Source organism: Bufo bufo, chromosome 5 (assembly GCF_905171765.1).
Source record: "Bufo bufo chromosome 5, aBufBuf1.1, whole genome shotgun sequence".
Classification (NCBI taxonomy): Eukaryota; Metazoa; Chordata; class Amphibia; order Anura; family Bufonidae; genus Bufo; species Bufo bufo.
In genome coordinates this window covers 556379303-556390163 of record NC_053393.1, presented here as the reverse complement: position 1 = coordinate 556390163, position 10861 = coordinate 556379303, and the positions used below count along the sequence as shown (strand labels likewise).

Sequence of the window (10861 nt, the reverse complement as noted above, 5' to 3'; positions counted from 1 at the left end):
TCGACATCCATATATAAATTTTGCTCTAAATTTATTGTTATACATGTCTTTGATAAAAAAAAAATGTTTGGGTAAAAATAAAATGGTTTGGGTAAAAGTTATAGCGTTTACAAACTATGGTACAAAAATGTGAATTTCTGCTTTTTGAAGCAGCTCTGACTTTCTGAGTACCTGTCATGTTTCCTGAGGTTCTACAATGGCCAGACAGTACAAACACCCCACAAATGACCCCATTTCGGAAAGTAGACACCCTAAGGTATTCGCTGATGGGCATAGTGAGTTCATAGAACTTTTTATTTTTTGTCACAAGTTAGCGGAAAATGATGATTTTTTTTTTGATTTTTTTTTTTTTTCTTACAAAGTCTCAAATTCCACTAACTTGTGACAAAAATAAAAACTTCTATGAACTCACTATGCCCATCAGCGAATACCTTTGGGTGTCTTCTTTCCAAAATGGGGTCACTTGTGGGGTAGTTATACTGCCCTGGCATTCTAGGGGCCCAAATGTGTGGTAAGGAGTTTGAAATCAAATTCTGTAAAAAATGGCCGGTGAAATCCGAAAGGTGCTCTTTGGAATGTGGGCCCCTTTGCCCACCTAGGTTGCAAAAAAGTGTCACACGTGGTATCTCCGTACTCAGGAGAAGTTGGGGAATGTGTTTTGGGGTGTCATTTTACATATACCCATGCTGGGTGAGAGAAATATCTTGGTCAAATGCCAACTTTGTATAAAAAAAATGGGAAAAGTTGTCTTTTGCCAAGATATTTCTCTCACCCAGCATGGGTATATGTAAAATGACACCCCAAAACACATTCCACAATTTCTCCTGAGTACGGAGATACCACATGTGTGACACTTTTTTGCAGCCTAGGTGGGCAAAGGGGCCCACATTCCAAAGAGCACCTTTCGGATTTCACCGGGCACTTTTTACACATTTTGATTTCAAACTTCTTACCACACATTTGGGCCCCTAGAATGCCAGGGCAGTATAACTACCCCACAAGTGACCCCATTTTGGAAAGAAGACACCCCAAGGTATTTCGTGATGGGCATAGTGAGTTCATGGAAGTTTTTATTTTTTGTCACAAGTTAGGCCTCCTGCACACGAACGTATTTTTTTGCGGTCCGCAAAAACGGGTCCCGTTTTTCCGTGACCGTTTTTTCGTCCGTGGGTCTTCCTTGATTTTTGGAGGATCCACGGACATGAAAAAAAAGTCGTTTTGGTGTCCGCCTGGCCGTGCGGAGCCAAACGGATCCGTCCTGAATTACAATGCAAGTCAATGGGGACGGATCCGTTTGACGTTGACACAATATGGTGCCATTTCAAACGGATCCGTCCCCCATTGACTTTCAATGTAAAGTCAGGAGTCCCTTTTATACCATCGGATCGGAGTTTTCTCCAATCCGATGGTATATTTTAACTTGAAGCGTCCCCATCACCATGGGAACGCCCCTATGTTAGAATATACTGTCGGATATGAGTTAGATCGTGAAACCTCATTTCCGACAGTATATTCTAACACAGAGGCGTTCCCATGGTGATGGGGACGCTTCTAGTTAGAATATACTACAAACTGTGTACATGACTGCCCCCTGCTGCCTAGCAGCATCCGATCTCTTACAAGGGGCCGTGATCAGCACAATTAACCCCTCAAGTGCCGCACCTGAAGGGGTTAATTGTACTATCATATCCCCCTGTAAGAGATCAGGGCTGCCAGGCAGCAGGGGGCAGACCCCCCCCCCTCCCCAGTTTGAATATCTATTGTAATAAATCGTTGGTGGCACAGTGTGCGCCCCCCCCCCCCCTTCCTCCCTCTATTGTAATAAATTGTTGGTGGCACAGTGTGCGCCCATCGGCCCCCCCCTCCCTCTATAGCATTAACAACATTGGTGGCCAGTGTGCGCCCCACCGCCCCCCCCCCCTTCCTCCCTCTATTGTAATAAATCGTTGGTGGCACAGTGTGCGCCCCCCATCGCCCCCCCCCCTCCCTCTATAGCATTAACAACATTGGTGGCCAGTGTGCGGCCTCCCATCTCCCCCCCCCCCCCCCGATCATTGGTGGCAGCGGGTCACTAGCAAAGATTCATACTTACCTGGGATCTGCGATGTTCGTATCCGGCCGGGAGCTCCTCCTACTGGTAAGTGACAGTTCATTTAGCAATGCGCCGCACAGACCTGAGGCTGTCACTTACCAGTAGGTGGAGCTCCCGGCCGGACACGAACAGCGCAGCAGCAGCCAGCAGCAGGTAAGTATGAATCTTCTACTATTGTACTATTGCTAAGTAACCATGGCAATCAGGACTGTAGTAGCGTCCCGGTTGCCATGGTTACCGATCGGAGCCCCAGCGATTAAACTGGGACTCCGATCGGAACTCCGCTGCCACCAATGATGATGATGGGGGGGGGGGGGGGGAGATGGGAGGCCGCACACTGGCCACCAATGTTGTTAATGCTATAGAGGGAGGGGGGGGGCGATGGGGGGCGCACACTGTGCCACCAACGAATTATTACAATAGAGGGAGGGAGGGGGGGGCGCACACTGTGCCACCAACGAATAATTACAATAGAGGGGGGGGGGCCGCACTGGCCATCAATGATATTCAAACTGGGGAGGGGGGGGGGGGGGTCTGCCCCCTGCTGCCTGGCAGCCCTGATCTCTTACAGGGGGATATGATAGTACAATTAACCCTTTCAGGTGCCGCACCTGAAGGGGTTAATTGTGCTGATCACGGCCCCCTGTAAGAGATCGGGTGCTGCCAGGCAGCAGGGGGCAGTCTTGTACACAGTTTGTAGTGTATTCTAACTAGAAGCGTCCCCATCACCATGGGAACGCTTCTGTGTTAGAATATACTGTCGGTTCTGAGTTTTCACGAAGTGAAAACTCAGCTTTGAAAAAGCTTTATGCAGACGGATCCGAAGATCCGTCTGTATAAAAAGTAACCTACGGCCACGGATCACGGACACGGATGCCAATCTTGTGTGCATCCGTGTTCTTTCACGGACCCATTGACTTGAATGGGTCCGTGAACCGTTGGCCGTGAAAAAAATAGGACAGGTCTTATTTTTTTCACGGCCATGAAACACGGATCACGGATGCGGCTGCAAAACGGTGCATTTTCCGTTTTTTCCACGGACCCATTGAAAGTCAATGGGTCCGCGAAAAAAAACGGAAAACGGCACAACGGCCACGGGTGCACACAACGGTCGTGTGCAGGAGGCCTTAGTGGAATATGAGACTTTGTAAGAAAAAAAAAAAATAAATCATCATTTTCCACTAACTTGTGACAAAAAATAAAAAATTCTAGGAACTCGCCATGCCCCTCACGGAATACCTTGGGGTGTCTTCTTTCCAAAATGGGGTCACTTGTGGGGTAGTTATACTGCCCTGGCATTTTCCAGGGGCCCTAATGTGTGGTAAGTAGGTAAATGACCTGTGAAATCCTAAAGGTGCTCTTTGGAATGTGGGCCCCTTTGCCCACCTAGGCTGCAAAAAAGTGTCACACGTGGTATCGCCGTATTCAGGAGAAGTTGGGCAATGTGTTTTGGGGTGTCTTTTTACATATACTCATGCTGGGTGAGAGAAATAGCTCGGCAAAAGACAACTTTTCCCATTTTTTATACAAAGTTGGCATTTGACCAAGCTATTTTTCTCACCCAGCATGGGTATATGTAAAATGACACCCCAAAACACATTGCCCAACTTCTCCTGAGTACGGCGATACCACATGTGTGACACTTTTTTGCAGCCTAGATGCGCAAAGGGGCCTACATTCATTTTATGAGGCCATTTTTACACATTTGGATCTTAGACTTCTTCTCACGCTTTAGGGCCCCTAGAATGCCAGGGCAGTATAAATACCCCACATGTGACCCCATTTTGGAAAGAAGACACCCCAAGGTATTCAATGAGGGGCATGGCAAGTTCATAGAAATTATTTTTTTTTGGCACAAGTTAGCGGAAATTGATTTATTTATTTTTTTCTCACAAAGTCTCCCTTTCCGCTAACTTGGGACAAAAATTTCAATCTTTCATGGACTCAATATGCCCCTCACGGAATTCCTTGGGGTGTCTTCTTTCCGAAATGGGGTCACATGTGGGGTATTTATACTGCCCTGGCATTCCAGGGGCCCTAAAGCGTGAGAAGAAGTCTGGAATATAAATGTCTAAACATTTTTAAGGGGTGATCAATGACAGGGGGGTCATCAATGACAGGGGGGGTGATCAGGGTGATCACCCCCCTGTCATTGATCACCCCCCTATAAGGCTCCATTCAGATGTCCGTATGTGTTTTGCGGATCCGATCCATGTATCAGTGGATCCGTAAAAATCATACGGACATCTGAATGCAGCCTTACAGGGGGGTGATCAATGACAGGGGGGTGATCAATAACAGGGGGTGATCAGGGAGTCTATATGGGGTGATCACCTCCGTCATTGATCACTCCCCGTCATTGATCACTCCCCTGTAAGGCTCCATTCAGACGTCCGTATGCGTTTTGCGGATCCGATCCATCGATCAGTGGATCCGTAAAATTCATACGGACCTCTGAATGGAGCCATACAGGGGGTTATCAATGACAGGGGGGTGATCAATGACAGGGGGGGTGATCAGGGAGTCTATATAGGGTGAATAAGGGGTTAATAAGTGACCGGGGGGGGGGGGGGTGTAGTGTAGTGGTGCTTGGTGCAACATATTACTGAGCTGCCTGTGTCCTCTGGTGGTCGATCCAAGCAAAAGGGACCACCAGAGGACCAGGTAGCAGGTATATTAGACGCTGTTATCATAACAGCGTCTAATATACCTGTTAGGGGTTAAAAAAAATCACATCTCCAGCCTGCCAGCGAACGATCGCCGCTGGCAGGCTGGAGATCCACTCGCTTACCTTCCGATCATGTGAACGCGCGCGCCTGTGTGCGCGCGTTCACAGGAAATCTCGCGTCTCGCGAGAGGACGCGCCGGTGCGTCCACTCGGAATGAATCAACCACCTCCAGGACGCGTCTGTGCGTATAGCGGTCCGGAGGTGGTTAATGGCCAGAACGTGTTTTACTAAAGAATGTAAATTTGAGAATCATTAGGTGCAGCCATGTTTATGTTCAGAATGTGGAAACTGTTTTATTCAGAAATAAGCCCTTTTTCAATATCAGAGAATTCATACAGGGGAGAAGAAGTTCTAACCCCTTCCCAACATCCTCCATACATGTATGGCGGATGTCGGGAATATAAAGATGGTGCCCACTGAAGAGTTAAGTGCCATAGGCGAAGCATGCGTGCGGTTTCACACAGCAGCGTTGACATGATTGGAGATAGCTCTGATCGCTGACATTCCATCAGATGCTATAGCCAACTGCAACCACAGCATCTGAGCAATCATTTACTGGGAGCGAGCGAGGTGTTACAGCTTGAAGAGCATATGAATTAGAACCATAGATAACTTCATAAAACCAAATATAACAATAGCCACATAATGTATAGTGAATAAAAGATATAACAGAGAATGGATTGTAGTTCAAGGCCTTTACCATAGCTACCATAAACAAACCATTAGAGAGATTGCTTACATAATAATGGAGTATTTTCTGTTCTTACCTCGTGGTAGTGATAGAGATGTGAATATAATTTTTGTATAACTAGATGATTTTCTTATGTATTTACTTTAAGCTGCTTCTTTCTTATCTTAAATGGGTATTCTCATCTCGCTTATTCAGCCTTCCCTGCAGTCAGCTAGCTGTCCACTTCCTGGTTTTCTGCAGATAAGGCTGGGCGGGCTTAGGCAGCTAGAGTGAAGGCCGGCCACACCTCCTTATGACATCACACTGAGCACTGAGTTCTTATGTGCTCGTTCATGTGAAAAGTATGACTCTTCAGTCTGGCAGCCTGCAGTGTCTGAGTCCCCTCCCCCTGCTGTGGAATCCTCAGAGAGCTGTAATAAGTGAGCTCAGTGTACAGTAACATGTGGCTCTTCTGCACAGTTTTATACACAATCTCAGTCTGATCTTTTACAAACGAATTCTGTGCAGCAAAAACTATAATTCCATATTATACATTAGCTCTAAAGATTGTCAGCCAGTAGACTTATAATCTGTGCATTTGATTCCCATAAAACATGACCACCCACCAGCACTGATGCAGATTTCTTTCTATTACAGCTATAATACAATTGTGTATAAACCTTACACTATGTATATGTATAGATGCATATACAGCTCAGGAACATGTTTCTTCTCCAGTCTCCTATCATAAGTTTGGCTCAAGGGCTTCCTATACAGCTCAGCTACATCTTTATTATACTCTCCCACCATCCTTCAGGTTGACGGTCCGCATATAAAGCTCTGCTACAACTCTTTATTCCACCATCACTGAGGCTGACCATCCGCTTATACAGCTCAGCTACATATATAAATATATATATAGTCATTTCCACACTAGCACTGTTGCTGAACAACTTTTCATACAGCTTTGCTACATCTGTCTCCCCCTCCACCACTAGCATTTTTGATGAAAAGCTTCCTATACAGCTCTGCTACATCTGTCTCCACCACTAGCACTGTGGCTGATCAACTTCTTATACAGCACTGCTACATGTCATTAGTGCCCCCAGGAAAAATAATGCCCCCATTAGTGCCCCCCTCCAGTTAGAATAATGCCTCCAGTTGTGCCAGGTAAAATAATGCCCCCTTTGGTGCCCCCCCCCCAGTTAGAATAATGCCTCCAGTTGTGCCAGGTAAAATAATGCCCCCTTTAGTGCCCCCCCAGTTAGAATAATACCTCCAGTTGAGCCAGGTAAAATAATGCCCCCATTAGTGCCCATAAGAATAATACTGTCTTATTAGTGCCCCCAGGAAAAATAATGCCCCCATTAGTGCCCCCCCCCCCCCCCGGTTAGAATAATGCCTCCAGTTGTGCCAGGTAAAATAATGCCCCCATTAGTGCCCCACCAGTTAGAATAATGCCTCCAGTTGTGCCAGGTAAAATAATGCCCCCTTTAGTGTCCCTGAGAATAATACTGTCTCATTAGTGCCCCCAAGAATAATAATGCCCCCTTTAGTGCCCATAAGAATAATACTGTCCTGTTATGCCCCCATGTAAAATAATGCCCCCTTTAGTGCCCCCGAGTTAGAATGATGCCTCCTGTTATGCCCCCATGTAAAATAATGCCCCCTTTAGTGCCACCCCAGTTAAAATGATGCCTCCTGTTATGCCCCCATGTAAAATAATGCCCCCATTAGTGCCCCTCCACCAGTTAGAATGATGCCCCCCATTGATGATGCTCTCATTATTAAATCGTTGGTGGGGCATTTACAAATAATACTTACCCATGTCCTGCGCTGGCTGTTCTAAAGACATCCGACTCCTTTCTTCATCCACCGAAGTATTCGGGCGCATGCGCAGAAGTATGTTCCTTTCTTTGGAGCCTCAGCACGAAGTATACTTGATCTCAACATGCGCGACCGCCCGACGTGCGCATTCACATCTTCTAATGCAGGCCGGCCACTAGATCACCAGGGTAAGCGGTGCGCAGGCGCGGCCCATGGATGCGGCCGGCGATAGTTGGCCGTATCCATGGGCAGCGAGTATAAACAAGCATATATGATTTTTCATTTTTATTAAAAAACTATATGTTTTAGAAAAAGGAATATATTTAGGAAAAGCCTCAGAGGGGGTGGGGGGGATGAAAGATGATTACCAAGATGATAATACCCCTTTAAGTGCTTCCCCCTTTGCTAGCCAAGCTGTATGTGTATACAACTCTGGAGAGAGAAGGAGGGGGGGTGAAGCTGCGAGCATCGAAGGCCCCCTGGTCTCACATATGTATAGACTGTGGAAGAAAGCTTGAACCAATGACTTGGTTAGATAATACACATGTATACTCACTGCCTATAAAAAAGCACCCCCTTGAAGTGTCACATATGACATATGCAGTATTGATATTAGTAAGAGGCCATTACAAGATGGCGGCTGACACCCAGATGTTCACATACCAAGGTTTGTAAGACAGTGCACACTGCGCAGAAGCCAAGTGTTATCTTATCTTCTTAGCTAATGAAATAATGGCATGAGCCTGAAGATGTATATACAGCTTAACTCATTGTAATAAAGAAAGAGATTGCCTTGACCCTCTTAGTGTCGGCGTCTAGTCTCTCCACGCGTGGATATAAATTCCTTGGGGAACCTTGATTTGTAGCCGCAGAGTGTATCTTAAATGCTTCAATTAAAAGCGACTTCAACAATAGTTTGGATATAGCTTTCATCACCGCTCCACACATGTGATGACTCCTGTCATCTGATGGCACCATACAGCAGGTCCATCACCGTCACCATTCAGACCTGTTCTTCTACTCTTACTATCTCGTTCCTGTGATTGATGTGTGCTGTTGATCTGTCCATCCATGTTATCATTCAGTATATGCCTCTCTGCTCCCATCAGATTTCTTTTTTCCCTACATATTTTTATGACTTGATTGCTATATGTTATGGTATGTGACTATACCAATAAGTTATGGGAACATGTAGCCTCCCATTAACAAAAAGGAAGCTTCACGGCACGCGTGATCGCCTGGATCCTCCTCATCAGCAGTGCTTTTTTGTAGTTTTAGTTTTTATTATTAAATAACAGCTGGGTACGCAGACCCAAACAATTTTTTTTTTTTACAATATGTAAATATAATTATGATTTGGGGTACGCAAACCCCTAAACTTATTTACAGACCAAACAAATCCGTAAATCTTCAAACTGTATCATATAAATCTAGGGTACCACTCAGCACATCAATTGAGCATCATTCAATTATAAAAAGCAATATTTTTATTCAGATGTAAACTCATATCACTCTACTTCTACCGATTGACTCTATCTTGAGCCGTCCCTGTGTTAACCAGTGATACCTTATTTAGTAGGTATTTTGTGCAGGTCTCAGGCTCATGTGCTGTAGTAACAATCTACCCAATGTCCCCTTCATCTGCTCAATCAAATACCATTCTTTTAGAGAAAAAGGTTGCATTATGTTTTGTATTTCTGTGTCAGAAATATATGTGATAATAAAGCATTTCCACTTTTGAAAGAGTTTGTGTGTATGTCTATCCTTGGATTTCATTATGTCTAAGCGTTCCATATGAAATCGTTTTTTTTAATTGCTCTTTAATGGTATGTATTGTTGGCATTTCTTTTTGTAACCATATTTGCAGTATATATCTTTTAACGACCATACAAATCGAATTAAATAGGCCAGGAAGAGATCTTGTTACTCTCCTCACCCTCAAAATGAAATATAAAGAGTTGCGGGGTAACTTCCACTCCCCATAAAATCCTGATCATATCTCATTCCTACTAAAGTCCCACTAAGTCCTACCTCATTCCAGAGCTGCTTACTTTTTGGACAAGTCCAAAGCCCATGATATAAGTCAGTATATCCTTGACCACATTTGAGACAATTTGTTATTCGGTCAGGTTTTTCTGGGTGTGGAGGTATGTTGAAGCCATAAATGGCTCTATGTGTTATTCTCAATTGCGTGTCTCTCCATGCTTCATTTAGAATATGCCTTCTCACTCGCATCCATCCTTTTTGTATCACTTGAGTAATGTTCTCCACTCCTAACTGCTCTTCCCATTTTTTCTCTATCTGAGAGTCTGCTTCTCTCATTCTATAATATATAGAAGAGACTGAAACCCTTCCTCCTCCCAACTCCAGAATTTTATCTAGTATGTTTTGATTCATTTCCTTGTGTACCACTATTAGGTGTGAAATAAGAGCTGCTTTGATCTGAGCAAACTGAATTGTCTGAAAAGGGCGCAGAGAGAATTTGTCTATTAATTCTTTCTCTTGAAGCCATCTGGGCTCCAGGTCATTCAACAAGTGCTTAACCTGAATAATCCCTTTAGATTTCCACTCTGCAAATAGGCTATTAGTGTGACTATGTATGAACTCTGGGTTATTCCATAGCGGGAGATGTTTAGATATTCTATACGACAACCAATATCGTTTCCGTAATATTCTCCAGATTGCTATAGTGTTCTTTATAAGTATGGATTGTTTAATCCAATCAGGAATGCACGTCAGCCTAGCATGAAGCAGCGCCACCAAGGACCAGGGAGCACAGAACCCCTCCAAGGTCAAATCCGAATAGTGACTTGTCCCATTAATCCAGTCCGCTATATGTCTAGCCATGCACGCTAAATTGTACCCTCTAATATCTGGAAAAGCTATGCCACATTTTTCTTTGGTATTCATCAATTTGTGCATTTTAATTCTGGGACATTTTCCATGCCACAAAAATACCATAAAGACTTTTGTTAGTTTATTAACATCAGAGTGCTTTAGTAATAAAGGGATAGTTTGTAATGGGTATAGCAATTTGGACATGGACATCATTTTAAGTAAATGATTGCGTCCCATCAGTGATAACTGTAAATCATGCCATTGCTGCAATTCTCTCAAGATCTTAGCAATTAGGGGGACATAGTTCGATCTATAGATTGATTCCATGGTGTTTCCTATTTTATTCCCCAGATAAGTTATAAAAGACTTGGCTACTGGTATGCCCTCTACTTCTATCATCTAGTCAGCAGGATATTTACTCTGCATAAAAAGTATCTCACTTTTTGAATAGTTAATTCGAAGTCCAAAAAAGGACCTGAATGCTTTTAATACTTGCATGACTTTGAGCATGTTGTTGATAAGGTCAGCCATGAAAAGTACAATGTCATCTGCAAATAGCGCCAAACACATTTTATGTTGTCCTTCTTCCAGACCCTCAAAGATTTCGGGCGAATCCTAATATCTGGCTAAAGGTTCAATTGCCAGGTCAAACAACAGAGGGGACAGAGGACATCCTTGTCTAGTCCACCTCTGTAGAGTAAAGGG

General features: G+C 44.3%; 1 long non-coding RNA gene across 1 annotated transcript in view; it reads right to left on the bottom strand.

The window, feature by feature from the left end:
• LOC121000887 overlaps positions 1–10861 on the bottom strand; it is a 79358-nt gene that overhangs the window by 61168 nt on the left and 7329 nt on the right. The window lies entirely within an intron of this gene.